Below are 19,652 nucleotides of genomic sequence, written 5' to 3'. Positions count from 1 at the left end.
TGACATTTTTCTTTCTTTTTTCCCTTGCCCATTTTTCCCTTACCCATTAGCAATCTCTGTTAGCTCTACCTAAAAAGTGTATCTCAGATATAATCATTTATTTCAAACTCCATCTTTGCCTCCTACTTCAAGTCAAGCCATCGTCCTGCCTGCACTGCTGCAACGCCCACCCAACCAGTCTCTGTTGATATGCCTGCTGCTGTCATCCATTCTTGGAAGAAGCCAGAGTGGCTTTCTTAAAACAAAATCAGCACAGAGGGTCCTCCTGCTTTGAACTCTGCCATGGCATTCTACTCCACTTAGATTAAAGTCCATGATCTTTACCATGGTAGTCCCTTCCTCACTCTCCTGCATTCCTCTTTCTCCCCATCTTCCAACCACAGTGTCTCCTTCTGTTCTTCAAACAGGCAGAACTTGTTTACAACCTCAGGTCTTCTCATGTTGAATTTTGTGTTGCTTTAGCTTGTGCAGGGTAGGCACTCACTAGGGGTTTGGGATGGATGGATGGATGAATGGATGGATGGATGGATGGATGGATGGAAAATAAATGGGCATCCTGCAACCTCTATGCTTTTGTTCTCACAAACACCACTATTTGTTGACTGCAAACTTTGGGAAACTTGGATCAATAAAGTCAACGGAAGTCAGAGGATTGGAGAATGTGATTTTTAACAATGCTGAGAATGAGAGGCTAGATGTCAGGCAGCTTCTCATTTGGTCAGGCAGTTCAGTGGAAGATACTGAAATCTTTCCAACCAGAAACCAGAACCTGCCCTGAAGAAATGAAATTGTTAAAAAGCCAAGGTAAGTCAAGACAGGCTCAGGGGCGTGGACTTTCTCCCCAAATAGCACTTCTGTTCCCTCTTAATAAACCATTGTAGCTATGACAATGATGGAACTTCAGAGCCTCTAAGAAGCCATTATTCACTTTCCAATAAAATAAGTAGAAAACACTGATCTCATTCTCAGTTGCAAAATCATATCAAAATGAAGGATCATCTTGAATTGGGGCTTCCACACTTTGTCATTTCTTTCTTTTTCTGGAAGTGTAACTTATTTCCAACTGGAACATTTAATTGCCTTCTAGCAACACCTTGAGTTAGGTCATGGACAAGAGAGAGTAGTCCTGGATCACAGCAATTACTGGCTTCTACAGAAGCTAGGCAAAATCTTACATGTTCTCACCTCTCCTCTCTCACTTTCTCTCTCCAAATTTCAGTGAATCTAGAAGGCGATATTAGATCTTCAGGATTGGATATCAGAGGGGTCCTTCAAATGGCAAAGCACCAGAGTTCCATTTAACCAAATTGACTTTGTTATTCTCCTTTGGAGAAGGATATTCTTCTTTAACTGCCTAGAGTGGAATGGGAAACTTAGAGTCCAAAGGAAGACTGAGTAGGCTTTGAATCCCAACTCTACCACTGTTCAGCTTTGTGACCTTGGAAGAGCCAATTTCTCTTCCAGGAATCACATGTAATGGGAGAAAATAGCAGGGCTACGAGGAAGAGATATGAGAGACCATATGTAAAAGCACATAAAACATGGTCCCTGGCACATAGCAGAGACTTTATGAAAATATCTTCCCTTCCCTCTACCCGAATACCAAGTATTCCTTTCAAAACTCATGCATAAGGGGATCTCTGGGTGGCTCAGAGGTTTGGCGCCTGCCTTTGGCCCAGGGCATGATCCTGGAGTCCCGGGATCGAGTCCTGCATCAGGCTTCTGGCATGGAGCCTGCTTCTCCCTCTGCCTGTGTCTCTGCCCCACCCCCCTCTCATGTGTCTATCATGAATATATATAAAAAAAAAATGCATAAGCCCAGACGTATGGTCAGGTATAAAAGAACAACTCTTCCATTCCTAAGACAACTTTACAATAAAATGAGCTATTCTCATGATTAGGGTTTTCCATCATAACTGATCAAAGGGCAATAAGCAGTAATGCAAGCACAGTATGACTCAGGAGCCAGTGTGCCCAGGCTACAGCTACAGACTCAGATCGGCACTTTCTGTATAACCTGTGACAATTTATATAACTTCTCTTTACCTCAACCTCCTTGCTATAATACTACAACCATCTCTATAGGACTATTTTGAGTATCCACACGAGTTATATGTGACATGCGTAGAACAGTGCCCAGGACATAGTAAATCCCATGTAAGTGTGAGTTAGGATGATATGACAGCTTTGATACACAAAGGTCTGCTTAATGGCAATGCCCACCTGTTCCTGTTTCCCGTCTTTCACAGGTTTCGTGGTTATCCTTCTGTAGCCCAGGGATGTCAGCACACACTTGGGGTGAGGTAAAGTCTCCCCTCGGTGGAGGTGGGGACAGGGCTTAATGATGCAGTGGATAACCAGTCTAGGGTTGGAGATCAAGTCTAAGTGAATGGAGCAGGAATGCTCTTTGCTCAGTAGGTCTTGGGCTTTCTTTGAACTAGATTTTAGGGAGCCTAGAAGTCCGAGCTGTGCTCCTAAATTATTTGCTTTAAAAAAAAAAAGATTTATTTACTTATTTTAGAGAGAGAAAAAGAGATATCAAAAGACAGCAGGAGCAAGGAGGAAAGGGAGAAGCAGACTCCCCCTAAGCCAGGAGCCTGACTCGGGCCTCCATCCCAGGACTCTGAGATCACAACTTGAGCTAAAGGCATGCACTTAACTGACTAAGCCACCCAGGCATCCCTAAATTATTTGTTTTTAGTATCTACCACAAAAAATAGGTGTAGGGCAAGATGAGTGGGGCCTCAGAGTCTCAGACAGCATGCTCAATTTTGTCATTCAGAGGACCATTCAGAGGATTGTTTCTCTCTTTTAATTTTTAAGTTAGCCAGAGTAAATGGATTTTGTCTTAAATACCAGCTCCACCCAGTAAGTAGAAGTTGCTTTATTATCAAAGGATTGAGAAAAAGTCTGAGGCTGAATTCACCAGAAAACGTGGCCATGATTGATTGGCATCATTGGCCAGGTGTGAAAGACTGGAGAGGGGAGCACTTGGGCCTGTTGGCCTAGTCTTCCTTGCTCTGTCCAGTCCCACTTCAGTGCCCTGCCTCAACCCAAATAACTGTGGCATCAGAGGTAACCAGACATTAAAAAAAAAAAAAAATTGTGACTCAACTTGATCTGATAGGGGCCTGTCTCTCCATAAAATAATGGCCTAATCTTATCATGCTTTACAAATTAATTTTCTCAAAATATGTATGATGTGTCCAGTATCTAGATAATCTGTGAAGAGTAATTGATATTCTTTCACCCCACAGTCTCTAACATGTACCTCATAGTCCATGACCTTCAAACCAAAGTACCAGGGAAACCATCACGGAAAGAACACAGGATGTCACATTCTTGGCCTTTATGGTGTGTGTCTGTGTGTATGTGTGTGTGTGTGTGTGCATGTGTGTGTTTAAGTAGGTTCCATACCCAGCCACCCAGATGCCTCTTGACATTTATGTTATAAAGAGCCACAAGGCCACACTAAACCAGAGAGACAGAGAACTCTTTAGGAGCCTGCACTTTGGAGGTAGACTAGCTGGCTTCAAATACTGCGTGGCCCTTCTGCGTTTCCCCACACATGGGCAAGTCACTTAACCTCCCTGCACCTTTATTTTCTCAGACAGCAGGTAATGGAAGAACAAGAGTGCTTTCCTCACAGAGTTGTGAGCATCAGATTAAATATAAAAAACTCTTGGACCAGTGCCTAGTGTATAGTAAGCACCCATCAGTGACAGCTGCTATTAGTCTGAGGAATACAGGCTAAAGGGATTTTTCCCTGCCTGCCATAACTTGATAAAAAACATATATGACTGGGAAAGAAGAAAAGTATTAGAAAAGCTGTAATAGAACTAGATGCTGATGGAATCTTGGAAAGAGAGTGCCTCATTCTAACACCCTCCTCCATTTGGAATTAGAACACCCCCTCCCCCAACTGACTCAGCACCACCTCCTCCCCCAACTGAGTCAGCATCACTCCCTCTCCCATCTAGAATTATCACCACTCCCTCCCACATCTGGAGTCAGCACCAAGGGTGAGAAAGGGGCTTACAATAGAACACAGAAGGGAAAAAATAGGGAAAGATCTCAGAAAGACTTGTGTTCCCTTCCAGACACTTGTGTTCACTCCCCAAGTTGGGCATCCAGGAAAGGAAGTGTGTCCCTAGAGTTGACCTCCCCACTGAGTCAGTGGGGGGTAGGAGTAAGCTGAGAGAGGGCCTGAGAGCCACCTCTGGACTTCCACAGCCTGCAGGAAGTGGAAAGAGCAACCCATCCTCATTTTTCCCAGGAGCCCATGAGGGGCAGCGTTGGGAAGGAAGAGAGAGCCCTCTGGCCTACATGGTCCTCACACTCAGAACAAAGAGATGAGAGTTGGCCTTCGCCAGACTGTAGAAAATTCATCAGTGGTGTTTTGTGTGTGACCTGTGGGTCTCTGGGAGGTTTGAGGTTGGAATCTGAATGGAGTTTGGGGCAGTTGGGAGAATTAATGGGTTTAGAAATTTGGAGGGAGTCTGTAATTTGAGGGGCTGTTGGATTTGGTTCGGTTTGGTGGATATCAACACTCAATTTAGAAAACGGGTTCGAACATGGGGGATTTCACAATGGTGACTACTGTCACCGAGGGAGGAGGCTCCTTCACGTTTTTCTTTGAACCATTGAACGGCTGCATCTTTTGGACTCCTTACTCTTTTACCCACACCCCTTCTTTTTCACAAGCTCATCTTCCAAAGGCAAAAACCAGAGCCTTCCCACCTCCCCCGCTGCTCTCACTTCTGGGCTCAGAACACTGTGCACCCATCACACGGGTCAGGAGCCAGCCTGGCTGAGAGATGCCACCTGAGAACAGAGTGCTCCTGGCCTCCCTGGGGCACCTGCTCTTCTCCTACGCCTCCACCCAGGAGACTGGGCATAGGGGCATGAGGAAAAGAAAGCCCACTACCAACTTCAGTGTTCTGGAACTGGCCAGGCTAAGGTTTGGGGACCTCAGTTTCTTTATCTGTGACATGAACATATCAGACCCCCTTTGTGGCAGAGCTTCTTGGGACCTCTAACAGCCCTTGATTCATCGTCATCCTACTCAACTGGCACTTCACCTTCTCTTTGCTGCCTCCCACCTCCTGTCCCTTTGACTCCCGCTCATCCATGTCGCTGACACTGGGAGTGACCCACGGCCCATCCCTGACAAAGCAGTGTGCCAAACTGGACTCTAGAGAAGCGTTCCTGCTGGCTGCTACAGCCTCCCGCCGGCGCCTGCTGGCTCCTGCTGCCAATCAGCAGTGGCGGTGGCATTTGCACAAGGACATTTTTAGAATGAGCCCTGGGCAGAGAGCGATAGGATTGCATAATCACTTCGTTTGGATGAAGGAGAAAGGGGGAAAGAAGCAAGGGGATCTTGGCACAGACGCAGGGTTTTAATGAATTGAGGTAGGAACGCTCAGGGTGGAGAGTCAAGACAAGATACAGGGCCTGGCAAATTTCTCATTTGCCGTGGAAATACGTCTGGGAGCTTCGATGCCCAAACAGGACCGATCGTTTCGACTGGATCAACTCATCAGTTCAGTTAGACAGCTGGTCAATTCAATTAACTATTTAATTGTATGGTGGTTTGTTTGGTTTTTTTTTTTTTTTTAAATCTAACTCATTTAGCCACTGAATGGCTGGTTATTTTCCTAAATAGACTTGTAAACAAGTATATTGGTATCTTTCAAGGGTCTGCTCAAAAGTCATTGTCACTCAGGTTCCAACAGTTAAAAGTGAAAATTTCTGAAACTCCCTCCTATAAGCTCCTATAATACTAAGTACCTCTCTTGTCACGTAACTTTTCACTCTTGGAATTTAGCTCTCTTCTCAGGCTAGAAGTTCCTCTACAGTGAGATCCAGGTCCAATTCATATCTGTCCCCTTGGCAGTGATGTTTTAATGCCAAGAACATGGTACACATTTAATAAATGTTGATGAGTGAGTGCATGAAAAGTACCATGTCAGCATGGTGTGTATCTCTTTAGAAAACTGTTGAGTGCTTATTTACTCATTCATTTATTCAACGATAAATACTGAGAAATTACTACGTGCCAGCTACTTTTCTAGGTAGTGGGTTAAACAAGCAATAAATAAAAGAGACAAGAGCCCCTTGGGCTCACATTGCACTCAACTGATAATTTTTAAACATCAAAATCCCCAAAAGCAAAGTCAGCAGGTGTCTGGGAAGAGTGCATTACGTGGCACCAGTTTGTGATTCCAGCACACACCATGAATCGATGCAACCTTCTTAAGAGAACTGCAAAGCTTGGAATGCCTGGGTGGCTTGGTGGTTGAGCGTCTGCCTTCGGCTCAGGTTGTGATCCTGGGGTCCTGGGATCGAGTCCTGCAACGGGCTCTCTGTGGGGAGCCTGCTTCTCCCTCTTCCTGTGTCTCTGTGTCATAAATAAATAAATAAATAAATAAATAAATAAATAAATATTTTTAAAAAACTGCAAAGCTTGTCCAAACTGGTTTTATAACATCTGTCAGTTTCACATATGAGCCACACTTTCGATTCTATTCAACCAATAACGTTTGCCATCAGCTGGGTGCAGATGCCTGAACTCAGCTGGCAGTGCTGATGGCTAGGAGAGACCAGTCCTGTGTCGGGCGCAGTGCCAGACACTTCTCATACGGTATCTCATTTGATCTTCATGCCAACCATGGCAGGAGCAGGAAACCAAGGCTTGGAAGAGTTGCGCAACTTGCTTCAGGACCCAGCGTGTAGATGAAGGAGGCAGAATTTGAATGCCTCAAAAATGGTTTTCAAAGATGGTTTAACTCTAAAACTCGGGGAAGAAAAATGCTAGGTGTTGCTATGGTGGTTAGTGGACATTTGAAGGATTTTCATTTTTATATTCTCTCCTTTTTCACTTTAAAAATTACCCTTAAGGAACATATATTAATTTGAAATTTTAAACACAAATATTAAAGGAAAGTTTCAGCTATAAGGGAATGATGCTTCTGATAAGGCTTAGAGAGTAAATAGCAAACTCTAAGGAAGGCTCTGGAAATGCGTGAGTTAGTCCCTAGACTGTGAGTTAGAACTCACCCTGGGATGTCAGTCCTCTAGATGTCAGACAAATGTCTCATTTTTAAAAGTCATATCTTGACTATCTGCCCCCCCCCCCCTTGGGTATGCCAAGGACAAGAAAAGGCCTAGCCACTGAATCAGAGTGATGGAAGAAATGCAGCAATGGGGTTTAGGAGGAGAAGAAACAAAAATTAAAACTGGATCTAATTTCTGGTCCAATGTTCTAGAGAACAAGTATGGCGCCTTGGGAAGAGCACAAATCTTGGAGTTATAAGTGACATAGTCCTGAGACTCTAGTTTTCTCATCTGTCTAATGGGAATAATAACACTCTATTTCTCAGGATTAAAAACGTATCTGCAGTGCCTGGTACTACACTTGGTGCATCTTGGGTACTCCTTCCACTATTTTATTCCAACCCAGCATTGACACATCTGCAATAAAGAACAATGACATTGACATCCACTTCTCATATCTTCCTGATTCTTTTGTGGACATATCTATCTCCCACAGCTTCTGGGGGTTTAAAAAAATAGTGGAGGGGGATTTCTGGGGGAAACTGACCCAGAACTGTGCTCACACCAGAAAAATCCCAAAGACAAGTGACAGAAGCACTTTCTTTTCCAAAGCAAAAATACAAGGTCCTTCAGTGTGATGCATCCAGCACTCCAGACTTTGCAAAGTGGCTTTTGTGAAGAATTTCTGGGAGGAAAAAAATATAGTCACTCACTTCTTTGACCCTAAAAGATGAAACTTAACAGTATTTCACAGGTTCAAAGGATTCTCATTTCTACTCTAGCATCTTGCCCATCTCTTCAGAAAATATAAGTGCCTGTGGATGGTTTCAAGGAACATCTCTCCCTCAGCTTCTCTGTGTATTGCTGTGATGCTCCATAAAAGAACAAGTGGTAGAAGCCCAGAGCCCAGATACAGGAGTGAGCCTGAAAGCAGCATGATAGCCAGAGATGCAACTCCCTATACCAGCATGAAGACTTTATCCAAACCCCACTTCTTGGCCCCACTGGGATGATGCCTGGGGAATGCCCTTGTCCTTGGTCATCCTTACTTCCAGACACACCTCTCTCTTGCACTTTATCTAATAGGACAATGCCAATCCTGTAAGTTCCCCACACATTCCAAATTCAAGACACACTGGACATTTTTCTCTTTCCCCAACACTTTTGTACTTACTACCCTTCCACAAAGAAGGCTTTCTTTCTTTCTTTTTTTTTTTAAGATTTTATTTATTTAGGGACATCTGGATGGCTCAGCAGTTGAGCTCTGCTTTCAGCTCAGGGGTGATCCTGGGGTTCAGGGATCGAGTCCCATATCGGGCTCCCGCGGGGAGCCTGCTTCTCCCTGTACCTGTGTCTCTGTCTCTCTCTCTGTGCCTCTCATGAATAAATAAAATCTTAAAAAAAAAAAAAAAGCAGTAGGGAGGGGCAGAAAGAAAGGAAGAAGCAGACTCTCTGCAGAGCAGGAGTGTGATGTGAGGCTCCACCCCAGGACCCTGAGATCATGACCTGAGTGGAAGGCAGATGCTTAACCGACTGAGCCACCCAGGCACCCAAGAACACTTTCTTTCTCTTCCTGGCAAACATCAGCTCCTCTTCCAAGGCCACTTCACCCATCACCTTTTCTGTGCAACCTTTTGCCAAATGCTCCGATCAAATGTATGAACTCCCTACTCCAGGCTCTCACCCTGTTTTCTTAAACTCGAAATCTCATCTTTGTTGCATACCATTCTGTTTTGAGAAGAGAGGAGCAGATGAGAGCAGATGCAGGAGAATGAGGGCATTCAGGTTACTGCTATGGAAAACCTTCTCTTCTCTTCACCCTCCTCCCGTATGGAAGAGTCTGCCTCAGAAGGCTCAAGAGGCTTGACCTTCTGCCTTTGTTCTTCCCCATGGTGGTGGAGTGAGTGACAAGGTTGGAGGACTAATCCATCCAATGTCTAAAGAAGCCAGAGGTAGCCTAACAAACACCATGAACAATCACCACGAACACCAGAGAACACCATGGTCTCTCCTTCCATCTCCTTTGGGTCAGTGAGGAGCAGATTTTTCGGTAAGGATCTACTTTGAATACACAAATTTGCCCTCAGCTGGGCTCTTCCAAGGCCTAGGCAGGAGGAACTAGCCAGCTCATTTTGACTCTACAACTAAGCAACAACTCCCAAACTAAACTTTCTCATCAGTAAAGACAGGTTTGGTATCTCTTTATTGCCTCATTTTTTCAACTGGTTGGGAAGTCAAGTGGGGAGAGAGGAGTGCTATATTTTGCACTGCCTGGAGAAGGTTAACAATTGCATAGACAAGCTGGGGCTACGAGATGCATGAATGAACTTATGGCACATGTCTGTTTTGCTTTCCTGTCTAGCATTTATTGCTTGCAATTGAAAACACAGGAGAGGTGATTAGGTATGAAGGTGATAAGCCCAATTTAGAATAGGACATATTTGAGTAAGCAGCTTTCATGCTCTTGAAACAGGTTCATGCTGTAGATATAGGAGACACGGGTGCAAGGGTGGTGGTTGAAGCAGCAGTGGAAAATAACATTCTCCATATAAAAGGTGACAGAGTCCTCTCCTCCAGTTCTGAGAACATCACTTTTCCATCTGGAAGCTTCCTGGGGTAGCTGCTGCTTTTCTGGGATTTTTCATACATGCTGACCTTGCCTGCAAAATCCTGGAGGTGGTGAGCCTGCTTCACTGGCCTCGCAAGGTAGATGTACTTTCCCCAGGCTCCCTTCTCATCTCCTTTTGGTGACAGTCCCCTGATAAAATTCAAGGCCACATCCAGGACACTTTAGCCAATCTCCTCAGCAAGTCACTGATTAATTTCAAGGCAATGCTGACCTGCACGTGGGCAGCCATCCTCCCCACAATCATGCCCTCCTCCCAAGCAGAGACATATCCATAGCCCCAGTGCTAATGGAATTCTCCAATGTTTCAAAGTTATGTAAGCCTCAGTCAGTAACAGTCACCTGGCATAAGGACAATGATTTAAGAGAAAGAAGTTATAAGAGAAAGAGATAGGACATCAGACATTAAAAAACAAATAAAAGTCAGAAGGATGAAAGGAGAAATTGAAAGCCTGTAATTGATGGGAAATAATATAGTCAAATTAACCAAAATGAAGTATCTTCCCTGCGGCTTTGACCTTACTCTCACCTCAAACTCCTTGCCACCACCACCACCCCTCCCATTTGTAGCATCTTCTGATTCTCCCACTTTAGGAGGAGCCACAATCCTCAAACCCCCTCCCTTGCTCCCACGGCAGGTGAGACTTCCACCTTGCTCCTCTAGCAAAGGAGAGGAAGACCAAGCCTCTTTGCCCATTTGGTTCACACCCTCCCTTGCAACCCTAGGAGCAGCTAATCTAATTGATGTTGATCAGAGCCCTATCCATGTTTCACCGAGGGGCAGGACCAATATGCTAGAAGTTGTCGTTTAATAAATCCAGGGTGCAGCCTGCCCCTGGCATTCTTTCACTGCCTGACTCAAAATTATAGGAAGGGTGTCCCCTCTACCTTCCCTCTCCTGGGAGGAACCCCTCTACTCAAGTCTTCCTTTGAGTGGACAGCGAAGGCCTGAAATTTTCTTGGTATTACAAAGTATTTCCACAATGCTGCAGGCAGTCAGCTGGGAGTCTCCTGCATTAGAAGATCCACCTCTCCCTCCAGACAGGCTCCAAAGTCTGGATATGGGGAAGACAGAGAGCCTACTCTGGCCCCAAGACCACATTGTCCCAACACGGTTGACCATGAGGCTTACTTGGCATTTTCCTGGCTCCAAAGTTATGTATTTCCTTGATCCTCATTCAACTATCATGGGTTTAGACTTGGCTGAACTACAATAGTAGGCCTCAAACTTAAGCATGCATCAAAACAACCAGCAGGGCTGCTAAAACACTGATTGCCAGACCCCAGCCGCAGAATTCCTGAGTCAGCAGGCCATGGGTGGGGCCTGAGCATGCGCGTTTCGGGTAAGTTCCCAAACTAGGCTGCTGGTACTTATGTGGGGAGCACACACTGAGAACCATTGGATTAGACACGGGAAGGGAGGAAAAGCAGCCACTATCTTTTCATTAATACTTACCACATTTGTAATTCCTCGTTCAAAGGTCTTTCTCCCCCCAAATTCCAGGAGGACAGTGACTTTGTCTACCTTGTTGGCAATTATGTCTTGAGTGCCTAGCACAAATTAGGAGCTCAGTGATTATTTGTTCGTGAGTTAAATTGAACACCTGTCCTTATTAATGGGGACATCTCTATCACAAGAACATTTGATCCTGCCACAAGGCAGTGAGGTATTATTAACATAGGTCTCTACTGGGAGGTGCGGAGGCTAGAGACTATAAAACTTCAGAGCGCTCCCTCTCCAAAGTTGCAATTGTGCTCCTGGGCATCGCAGCCCCAGTGTGTTCATTTGCATGAAGACTCACCCTGGGTTCAAACTGGAAGAGGGTGAGAAGAACAGAAGGAGATATTTACTTGCTTAACCAGTCACATGAAAGGGTCTGAGCATCAGTGCTTCCTGCTTCCAGCCCTTGGTGAGAAAACAGGCCTCGGCATTAATTGTTATGAAAGTTGATGGTGGTGATATGCCTTGTAAATTGTCTGCGGGGTTGCTAACAACCAGGAATGCCAATTGCTCATCAGCTTGTTCGGGGTACATTGGAATGCAGTTCAAGCTGTGATGCAAGAATGATCTCAGAAATAAATCAAATTTGGTGCAGGAAGCCACATCTATATTTCATGTGTCTGCTTCTGCAGGACTGCCTCGGTAATTGGTTTAAAAATATCCATGACATCTGTTGATTCTTCTACTTTTAAGTGTGAATCTTTATCTTTGTCTTTTTTGCAAAACGTTATGCCACAAAGCTGAGAAAGGGGAGAAAATGTTGCAGTAGCTACAGTTAAAGAGCCTTGGGCACTCCCAGCACTCACAGCTCAGATCGATTTGCTAGTTGGTCCTGCCTCATACAGATTCAAAGCTCCCCCAGAGTTTGGGGGAGGAATGAAATAGGCTATAAAGAAACACATGGAATGACTACCTGTGAGCACTCACTTGTACGTGTGTCAATAATTTCCCAGTGCTGAAATATGGGTGTTTGTAATTTCAAGTTTTCATATGCATATCCCAGAATGTACAGATCCCATTGGAAACACGCAAACAAAGCCACACCCCATCCAGCTTTCTCACTTGCAGAAGTCTTTCTGGAAAACTTCTATTGTACTCTGGCCTCAGTTAAGTCAGATGTAAAATGGAGATGACAACAGAGCCAGAAGTAGGATCGAGATCTGTCTATACCTCCAGTCTGGGCCTTGATGTGCTACTGAATCTTGAGTCCATTTCTCATAGCTTTTGACATTTTCCAATCATTTCTAAATGTGCCCATAGGTCTTTTAAGATAAATTTCATGCTTTTGCCAGTATTTGGAAGAGCCCTTCCACCTGAAATGCATGTTATTGTGTAAGCCAAACCTCTACCAGACGCCTGGGTGGCTCATCAGTTGAGCATCTGCCTTCGGCTCAGGACGTGATCCCAGGGTCCACATGGGGCTCCGCAGAGGGAGCCTACTTCCTCTGCCTGTGTCTCTACCTCTCTTTGACTCTGTCTTTCATGAATAAAAATTAAAATCTAAAAAAAAAAAAAAAAAAAAAAAAAAAAAACCACTTCGTGCATGAAATACCTAGAGCAGTCTCTGTTTGTTTCCGAGATGGGCAGACAAGGGTTCTCTTCCTAGCCCTTGCCACCATGGAGGGTTTCCCTTAAACTGATGACTTCCCTTCCCTGGGCCTCAGTTTCCTCCCTTGTCAGATGCGGCGATTGGATTCAGCTGAATCTAAGCTCCTTTCCAGCTCTAGCATGCTGGGAGCCCATAAAAAAAAAAAAAACAGGATAGAAAAGTACCCCTCTGGCCTCTCTCTCTTTCCCACCCCCACCCTCAAGGCCAAGGGGGTTTCGTTTACCTGGCAATAGCAGGTCCCACACTGAGAAACAATTTTTACTGGTAAAATTGTGTTGAGAACCACGAAAAAGAAGTGAATGTCAGATACACTCAAAGGTGCCAGTTCATCCAGATTCCATTTCCCCTAGAAATTGACTTAATGCCCAACAACATTTCAGTTAGTGGCTACATGTCTATTGCTTTCTCCCCAGTGAAAGCAAATAACTTTCCCTGGACTTGGTCTTAACCTACTCCAGAAAGATCTATGCAGACCCAGGCAGAGCATTTGATTGGCTTTGAGAACTGTGCGTTGCTCATATTTCTTACATGCTTGTTGGCGGCAGGCAGCGGGCAGAGGAAACAGACCCTGTGGTTTCCCCGAATTAGGCTTGAGTCCTGCTGCTATTAGTCTGCTCAAGCTCTTGTAACAAATAGCCATAGACTAGGTGACTTATGCAGTAGATATTTCTTTCTCATGGTTCTAGAAGCCAGAGAGCTCAAATCAAGGTGCCCCCAGATTCGGTTCCTGGGAAGAGCCCTCTTCCTGGCTTGAAGACAGGTGTCTTTTCACTGGGTCCTCACATGGCAGATCACAAGCGAGCCCTGGTCATTCTTCGCATTAGTGCCTGGTCCATAGAGGTGTGCAGCAAACTTTTGTTCATGCCAATAGAGGCAAGTCAAGCGGGTCTTCAGGCAGCCATCTTGGAAGGAATCTTGAGAGTTCCTGTTAGAAGATCCAGAAGGTCCAGGTGGCTCCACCTGGCTTCCTGCCTGAATGGAAACATCCACTAGAATCCCAGCTGCCCCTGTTTGCTGGCAATGTTCTTGCTTCATCAGGAAAATGAAAACAAGGCAGGATTGGCCTCTTTCCCTCCATCAATCCACTGCACCATGGCGCTCCCAGGACCAGCAGAGTGACTCATGTGTCAGCACCAGTGACGGGATTAAACCCAGCAGTAATAAAAATGTGACTAGCTCTCACACCTGCAGTGAGGGGTGTTTAGAAACAAAACTCCTACGTGTTTTCCCAAGGTGCAAGTACTGCTCTTTTCTTGTTTATGTGACAAAGGGAAAAGCGCTTGTGGAGAGGAAGAAAGGAATGTGCTGGGACCTTGAGGTTTACTCAGGTGATCTCAGAGGTCTTCAATTTGGAAATTGTTTGAATCCAATAGCACCATGCCAAATAGTTTGAGGAGCCCACTTCTTGCCCTCCCTGACTCCTATTTTCTCTGTGCCTTCCCTATAATAGAAACCCTACTGCCCAAGAAACCAGCGTCCAGCTACTGACCAAATGCTGAACTCATAGCATTGCTTTTTTTATGATATTCTATCATTGGTTTGGTCTTCAATTTATAGCTCAAGATACAAAAGCCTGGAGAAAGGGGTAGCATGGCAGGGCCCACAGGTGTTGGAGGGTGTGTTGAGCATCCCATATTCTTGTACCCGTTATGCTAAATTCCTACCTACAGTATTTGACTCAGCAGAGAAAAGTGCACAATGACACAAGCAAGAGATTACAACCATACCATGGAGAGAAACAGAAATGTTGAACAACGTGTCCTTAGAGAGAGGCAGAAATCTGTGTCTGACTTTCTAGTTCCCAAGTCCATGTGGCCCAATGGCACATTTTTTCCTGCCTTTGACATCCATGAACTTGCCTATCACTTCCCCCTAATATCACCCCCCTTGACTCAGGTTGGCTTTAAAGACTTTATAGGTTGTCACCCAAAAAACAAATAATCCAGCCACAAAATGGGAAGAAGACATGAACAGACACTTCTCCAAAGAAGACATGGAGATGGCCAACATACAGATGAAAAAGTGCTCAACATTACTCTGCATCAGGGAAATACAGATCAAAGCCACAATGAGATACCACCTCACACCAGTCAGAATGGCTAAAATCAGCATCTTGGGAAACAACGGATGTCAGGGAGGATGCAAAGAGAGGGGAACCCTCTCACACTGTTGGTGGAAGTGCAAGCTGGTGCAGGGCTCTCTTCCTTTCTTCCTCTCCACAAAGAATCAATTGGTGATTGATTTTTAAAAATAAAATCGAAATTTGATGGCCAAGAGACACCTGAAAAAATGTTCCACATCACTCTGCATCAGAGAAATACAGATCAAAGCCACAATGAGATACCTACCTGGCTCCAGTCAGAATGGCTAAAATGAACAACTCAGGAAACAACAGATATTGGTAAGGATGCAGAGAAAGGGGAGCCTCTTACACTGTTGGTGGGAATGCCAGCTGGTGCAGCCACTCTAGAGAACAGTATGGAGGTTCCTCAAAAAGTTAAAAGTAGAGCTACCCTACAACCCACAATTGCACTACTAGGTATTTATCCAAAGGATGCAAACATAGTGATTCAAAAGGGCACCTGCACCCAAAGTTCATAGCAGCAATGTCCACAATAGACAAACTATGGTAGCAGCCCACATGTCCGTCAACAGATGAATGGATAAAGAAGATGTGGTCTACACATATAATAGAATACTACTCAGCCATCAAAAAAATGAAATCTTGCCATTTGCAACAACATGGATAGAACTAAAGGGTATTATTCTAATGAAGCAAATCAGAGGAAAAAAATATCAGATTATTTTACTCATATATGAAATTTAAGAAACAAAACAGACTAACATAGGGGGATGGAGGGGAAAATAAAATAAAACAAAATCAGAGAGGGAGATGAACCATAAGAGCCTCTTAACTCTAGGAAACAGACTGAGGGTTGCTGGAGGGGAAAGGGTTGGGGGATGGGGTAACTGGGTGATGGGCATGAAGGAGGGCACGTGATGGGATGAGCACTGGGTGTTATATAAGACTGATGAATCACTGACCTCTCCCTCTGAAACTAATAACATGCTGTATGTTAATTAATTGATTTTAAATTAAAAATTAAAATGAAATAACATTAAAAGACTTTTGGTTGCCAAGAACATGCCAAGAACCCAAATCAGAATCACAGGGAAGCACAGAAATGACAGGAAGCACAGAATGTGTACCATGCTCTGGAAATCATGAGTCATTTCATTTGGCTGAAGCAATTTTGGATTCAACAGTATTCAGTTCAACATACATTGATTGCATGCCCACGATGGACTAAATCCTTAGTTACTCAACAGACAAAAGTCTGCAAAAGAACATGGATGTCCTGGCATAGAATGTATTACTTATTTGTTCTCCTATTTGCACCTTTTGCCTCAGCAATAACAGCCTGGAACCCACTGCTGCAACACTCCCTGCCCCTGCTTATGTAGGATCCCTCAATCTCATTACTCACCCAGGCCTGTGACCCCAGGCAGTGCCTGTGCCAAGTTCTATCTACATAAGTGCCTTCAGAGTTTGTGTAGCATCCTGGAAACTCTATAAACTCTCAGAGATGCAGCAGACCTTAGAGGACATTCATCCATCTTCCTAATGTGCAGACTGGAAGTTGAAGACAAGTCAGGTAGAGTTACCTTCCCAAGCAAAGCCCACTGTTTGTGGGTGCCGAGCTGCGTAATGGCCCAAGTCTTAAATGGAATGGGTTCTTAATAGTAGACATTCTGGATTAGTAGGAAGCCTTTGAAAGCTTTTGAACTCATGCCACAAAGTGTAGAAATTACATTGTCCCCTGGTAGCCATGGAAATCGTAACACTCGGCTATGTCCTATGAGGACATGACAATGGGTTAAGTGTTCTGTGATCCCCTAAGCTCAGTCTGAGGATGCCATGAATTCTGATTGCACCCCCACTTTGGAAGGGGACCAACTGAATGTCAAATCTCAGAGTTCCTTAGTTTCAAGAAATTTTGAAATTCGTCATTTTTCACATTTGTAAGGTTCCCCTCAATAGCATCTCTAGCAGGTGGACATCCAAGCCCCGCTGAATACCTCTGAATATAAACAGTTTGTTACTTCATGAGTCACCATATATACCCGTTAGAGAGCTCAGATGACTTTCTAGAATGAGTGAAATTTGCCTCCTTGAATATGACAGAGCAGTCCTGCTTCTTCCTCCAGCTAGGTAATATTCCTTCAGCTCTCTGAAAACCTCCCAACAATTCCACTCCTTCCCCCAACATCTTCTCAACCCACATCCCACTCCTTGGCCAGCTCCTATGTGAGAACACACTTACTCTTTTCAACCTCCTTCTCAACTTATTTGTTTTTCTCCAAGAAAAAGAAAAACACCAGACATCAGAAAATTAACTTTGGATTGCCAATGAGCATCCCAGGAGTGAAGAAAGAGCAGGTTTTATCATTTAACCTTCTCCAAGTAAATTAGTACCATTTAGTCTTCTAGACATTACATCCTTTACCTGAGTCTTCTTAATTAATTGGTGACATCTGCAATCCTGGTTGTTAAGGAAATCTATGTTTATCTGGGGCTGCATAATGGGCAAGGATGGACCTTGGGGAGGCTGTCAAGAGAGTAGAGCTATTAGAAGACAAGACAGAGATTTCCATGAGGGCACTGTGTTGAACAGAGAGAAGGGTAGGGTCAGAGTGATTAGAGTCACAATCTAGGAATGCAGGAGTAAGCAATGACTCAAAGGATGAGGGAGAATGACTTGCTGGTCCATCTGGAATACCTTCCATTTTTATCTGCTTATTTCTTCTATGATCACCCTACCCAAGTGGCCAGGTGACCCAGGCTGGTCAGACACGGCACAGAAATAGGTTCCATGAGCCAAATGAGGATAGAGACCTAAAACTTAATTTAGACTCATTGCAAAAAAGAAAAAAAAAAGCCAGTAATAATAAATTAAGCATTCCACCTTCCTTGGAAGGAATGAGCTGTAATGATCATATAGTCCTATAACCAATTGTCAATGGCTCATCTTTCCAGATGTAAATAGAGACATCTGGAGAATGAAGTCAACACATGGAGGAAAGCTGAACCAGGATATGGTGGGATAGACAAATCCATGATGATCCCATAAGAGCCTCAAGATCAAAGCATTCCTGAACCCACATTTGTGAACCTTAGACACTCCAGGTATATGCAACTGTAAATTCTCACTTTCCCCAAGCCCACCTGCAGTCAAGAGTTCTGACAAATACATGGGTTGAGATAAAAATCAAACAATAGTGACAGGTTTAGGAAGAAGTCCTCAAAGAACTGGCATGAATTGGTGTACAACCTGGTGCACTCTACCAAGGCTAGGGTGGGTGGTGCTTCAATGTATCATTCTAGGATTGGAAAGTTTGGGGTTTCTAATTATCCACTGAAAATTGTCAGATAATCTTTCAGGAAAAAGAAACTTTCTCACCAAAGAAAAGTAAAGCAGCAGAGCTTCAGATGCTCTCAGAGAGGTGAGCGCTTTCTTCCCTCAATTATTAAGATGCCATGTTGGCATGACAGCCATAGGTCTTGGGCTGATAGCTGAAGCAGTCTCCCATAGCATTCTATTGTTAGGCCCGGGGCAGACCTTAACAGGACTTCATTTCAGCCCCTCTTTATGGAAATCCATTTACTCGGTTAACAGAGATTAATTTAGAGACTTTGTGTCTCAGGCACTGTGGATGGCATTGGGAACTAGAACTATGAGAGAGCTTAGTATAATCACCGCCCTAAGGGAGCTCACAGTCTAGTGGGAGACATAATTTAATAAGCCATTACAATGCCACTGTGGTGATAAGAGAATATCAGAGTGCCAGGAGAACACATAACAAAGCTATCTGTTTTCTATCATTGTGTATCCATTTGCCATAAATTTAGTGTTTAAAAGCAACACCCAGGTATGATCCCAGAGTTCTGTAGGTCGGAAGCCCAGTGATTTGCTGAGATTCTTGGCTCAGGGTTTACAGGGACAAAAATCAAAGAATCAACCAGGGACGGCTCTTATCCAGAGGACCAGAGGAAGAATCTGGTTCCAAGCTCATTCAGGTTGGCAACAAAATTCTGTTCTGTGTGATGGTAGGACTGAGGTTCCCCTTTTCTTGCTGGCTTTCCTGGTGGGCATGGTGGACATGGAATGTTCTCCACCCCTTGAGACCACTCTTATTCTTTCTCAGATGGCTTTTTACATCTTCAAACCAGAAATGACACTTCGAGTCTTTGAATCTAACATCACCCTTTGCCTTTCTCTTCTGCCACCAGCCAAAGAAAGTTCTCTGCTTTTATATGATCAGATTAGGGCAACCCAGAAAATCTCCCCATTTTAAAATCAACTCCTCTAGGATTCTATGTACAATTACATTTGTAATATCTTTTCACAGCAATACCTAGATTCATGTTTGATCGACTAACCAGGGACTGGAAATCATCAGAGTATCTCTAGAATTCTTACCACAGCAAAACACCTAACTCAGGCTGCGAGTGTCATGGAAGGCTGCCTGGAGGAAGTGGCATGTGAATTGAGTTGTAAAGAAGTAATAGGAATTAATTATAAAGAAAATAATAGGGACAGCGAATTTTCCAGCAAAGAATCAAGGGAGATCTAGGCACGTAGAAGAATAAAGGAAAAAAATTCAGAATGTCTCGAGTAAAGACTCAGAGGGATGAACAATGAAACATGAGGTCAGAGGGCAAAGAAAGGAGACCATCATAAAGGTTCTAGTAAGCTCCACCTCCCAAATCTCATTCAAGTGCATCACGTTGAATGGACCTATGTTAACTGCGGGTATGTCTGAAACAAATGCTCTTCATGTTTTAGCCTCTGCAGGAG

Source organism: Vulpes lagopus, chromosome 9, assembly GCF_018345385.1.
Source record: "Vulpes lagopus strain Blue_001 chromosome 9, ASM1834538v1, whole genome shotgun sequence".
Classification (NCBI taxonomy): Eukaryota; Metazoa; Chordata; class Mammalia; order Carnivora; family Canidae; genus Vulpes; species Vulpes lagopus.
This window is presented reverse-complemented; position numbering follows the sequence as displayed.